At 31.0% G+C, this 4,166-nt stretch overlaps 1 pseudogene; it reads left to right on the forward strand.

Annotated features, from left to right (window-relative positions):
- The first annotated feature begins 1,096 nt into the window (after window positions 1-1,096).
- LOC125812828 (oxygen-evolving enhancer protein 2, chloroplastic-like) lies at window positions 1,097-3,664 on the forward strand (annotated as a pseudogene).
- Window positions 3,665-4,166: the final 502 nt, after the last annotated feature.

Here is a 4,166-nt window from a genome sequence, read left to right on the forward strand (position 1 = left end):
ACAATCTACACTATCTACATTTGTCATTATTTGATGACAAAAGACCCATACCTACTTCATATCTACCTTATGACACATATCTTTACATTTTTACATTATTACATATATCTTCCTTCCGTTCTTATCTTTGACATAACTTTTTCCGCTTCTTCTTGTTTTCTTCCTCGTTAATTATTCCAGCTGGACATCTGGAATTATATTATCTTCTCCGTTGCACTTTGAACATATATGGTCCGGATATTTATGACCAATTAGTTTACAATATCTGGTTAATAATTCTGCTGAAATAAATCCTTCTTTTAATGCTCGTGTCGTAGGTCGTTCTTCTGGCTTAAGTAATATACACTATCAATTACTAACATCAACCAACTTCACCATCACAATCACCACCTCCAATACCAACCGCTACTATCATGTTAGTTACTACGCCATCAACCACTTCCACCATCCAACTATCTCCACTTACTAGAGTCTAACATCAATCATTATCATCATCACCAAAACAAATCATCTTCACCATCACTAGCGAACACAAATATTTCATTTTTGTCAAATAACAATATTATTTTATTAAATTTATATTTTTAAATTGTAATTAATTTATTTTATTATAATTATATATTTATTATGTTTATAAGCAAATAAATTATACATATTCAAATATTGTAAAATAATGTATCTTAATTGTCCAATGATCAAATATTAAGACGATATCTTAATTATTTAATAAATGTCCAGTAAGATTCTATTATATTTATCTTACTAAAAAAAACAAATGAATGATTCCTACATAGTAAGTTTTGTAGTATGTAAAAAGTATAGATTGCACTAGAAGCTACGAGAAAAAGTAAGAATTATTGAGAATGTCCACTTGGCACCAATGATACCCTCAATAACCTTATCCCGAAATCACACATATATAATCTTGCTAACATCCACCTTTTTTCACATTCAAATCCTCTTACAAAATTGCACCAATTAACTTTCCTTTTATATGTGACAGAATAAATCCAGAAACACATTCCCAGATCACCATTTTAGCAGAAAATAACAAAGAAGTTCAATATAAGAAAAAAGAGAAACAAAAGAGTAATCAATGGCTTGGTCCACTCAATTTTTCTTGCACTATCATCCATTGTCTAAAATACATTTAATATATACCATTAAGTGGTGTTTCAACACTCAAGCCTAACCAATTGGTCTGTTGTGCCCAAAAGGATCAACAAGATAACGTCAATGATCATGTTTTTGTCTCACGTAGATTGGCTCTTACTCTCCTCATTGGTGTTGCTTCTATTTCTTCCAAAGTTTCCCTGCTGATGCTGCTTATGGAGAATCTGGTATTCCTGCACTTTCCTATGTAAAATTACTTTAAATATCACTCTTTTTGTCCTAATTTTGTGATGTGATTTAATTAGACACGAAAATTTTTAAGAAAATAGGGGAAAATTTTATAATGCTCCAAAATAACGTTTAAAAAATGTACAACTTTATAGACTTTTTCCCAATTAAGTCGGACCCAATATGGATAAAATGTTAATAGTGTCCTTCAATATTTATCAAATACAAAAATATGTTATTCTATTTTAGACTAATTAAAAAGAAAAATGAGCTATATGCGTATAACAATAGAGTTTAGTTTATATATATATATACACAATGAAACGGTAAGATTTACCCTTTTATTAAAATTCATTTAATTGGAAATGCTAGGTTATTACTCTTTGTTTCTACTTATCATATTAATTAAAGTTACTTATATTGGTAATGAAACTCCATATCGTCTTGTTGGATAATCTTGACAACAAGTAAGATAATATGTTTCCACTTGTATCTCTGTATTGCACGTTATAATTACTCTATTTTTTCAAGTTTTCATGTCAAATTTTATGTAGATAGTAACAAAAGTTCAACATTAACTCTTTATAGAATGCATGATAATAAAGCTATCCCCCAAACCTCCAACCAGAAGAAACAAATAACATCATTTTCCCGTTTAATTTCCTCTCAAGAAAAGTTCCTTTTTTTCGTTGTCCATGATGCCTAGCTTCACAGATTAGGCTGAATCCGGTAACACTTTTGCTAAAGAAGTTTATTAAATATGTACAAGTATTAAACTTAGCCAATTATTAACACTTATTATCATCGTTATAAAATCCAGCTCTTTTGTTACCTCCTCTTTTCCAAGAGGGATGGATATGTTCATTCTGGAATATGATATTGTTGTTATACCATCATGTCCTTTTGTTAACAGACTTTCAAGAATCAAAATATTAAAAGATGGACATTTGCAATTTGTAAAGCCTAATTATCCATTTGTTATTTATGGGAGATCTTTGTAGGTGTCAAGAATTTCACCTATATAACGAGGATATATACGATGTGATGTCTAGAAAATTATCATGAGTTGTCAAAGTTGAGCATTTTTATATACCGTCAAGGTTTTTAGGATTTATGTTTCTTTGTTGAAAATGAAAATAATGCTTGCATTAGATATGTTGTCTACGTGATCATAATAATTCACACACCATCCTATTAACATGGGAGGCTTTGTGAATCATTTATTTGTGATGCAGCAAATGTTTTTGGGAAACCAAAGAAAAACACCGATTTCTTGCCATACAACAGAGATGGATTCAAGCTGCAAATCCCATCGAAATGGAATCCAAGCAAGGAAGTAGAGTACCCTGGTCAGGTTCTTAGATATGAAGATAACTTTGACGCCACTAGCAATGTCGTTGTCACAATAACTCCAACTGACAACAAGTCCATCACTGATTACGGTTCACCACAACAGTTCCTCTCTCAGGTAATTAATCATAATATCTCTAGATCTCTCAGCATGCATTTTTTCACTTTAATTGACTGAAAACTGCAAGACTTCTGTTTGATCAAGCATCGATTTGGCGTTCTGTGCAGGTGGATTATCTGCTTGGAAAACAAGCTTACTTTGGAAAAACTGATTCAGAGGTGAGTTATTATGTATATTACTACTTCTTTTAGTTCATCATGATTAATGCTTCTTTAGCTAGTCATGTACTAATGTTGTTTTCGGAGTAGTCTAAGCTATCGAACAGAGTAAAATGATTGCTTTTCATATAAGTAATTAGTAAAATGTGAAATATTCCAAGCTGATCGATAGAGTTCGTCAATGTCAATGTCAATGTCGTATAAAATGTTATTTCTGATATCAAGCCAGTAACATTTAATCTGTCTGTTTTTAGTTTATCCCGTTGGATATCATAAATAAATAATGTATGATATGTTACTGTGAAATAGTTAATATGTTAGTATGAGATTTGGCACACACTACAGGGTGGATTTGAATCAGATGCAGTGGCAACTGCAAACTCATTGAAGACATCTAGTGCAACAGTGGGAGGTAAACAATATTACTACTTGTCAGTATTAACAAGAACTGCTGATGGAGATGAAGGTGGAAAGCACCAATTAATCAGAGCCACAGTAAATGATGGCAAACTTTATATTTGCAAAGCACAAGCTGGTGACAAGAGATGGTTCAAGGGAGCTAAAAAGTTTGTGGAAAATGCTGCAACATCTTTCACTCTTGCTTAAAAATGTAAAACAGTATGGTGCTAAATTGAATTGAATATGTCATTCCTATATTGAGCTCTTTTTATGCATTGTGCAAAATTCTCATTTACATATTTTTTTGTATCGTCTTTTTAAATCATTCAGATAGTTTAGGTAAAAATTATTTGAAGCACTGGAGAAAGGCGGATCTAGAATAAGAAAGAATTGATAAGATTGAATTTAATTTCTACACAGGTGGCAACCAAAACAACATTGACCTCACCAAAGCTTGGCATAGTGGCATAGCTTTTGTTATCAATTTTAATGCTTGGAGATTGTTTCTTGGAAATTACCCTTTAATGAGGTGATTTCTAAATTTGGTAATCTAACAATTACTAATTGCTTTTATTGCCCGTCTCTTCAAACTGGTTGGCAATAGCATACAACGTTCCTTTAAACATATCAAGAAAAAAAGACAATTATTTTTTTCATGTTTTTACCTTAACATTAAATACTTATTCTCAAAATTATTTTTAAGACCTAATACTAAACATCATTTAATAAGGATAGTTTGATAAAATACTTATATCAATAATTATTTTTCTTAATGGATGTGTTAAGTCAAACAATGA

The sequence above is a fragment of the Solanum verrucosum genome, unplaced genomic scaffold (assembly GCF_900185275.1).
Source record: "Solanum verrucosum unplaced genomic scaffold, falcon-dt-bn FXZP01000114.1, whole genome shotgun sequence".
NCBI lineage: Eukaryota > Viridiplantae > Streptophyta > Magnoliopsida > Solanales > Solanaceae > Solanum > Solanum verrucosum.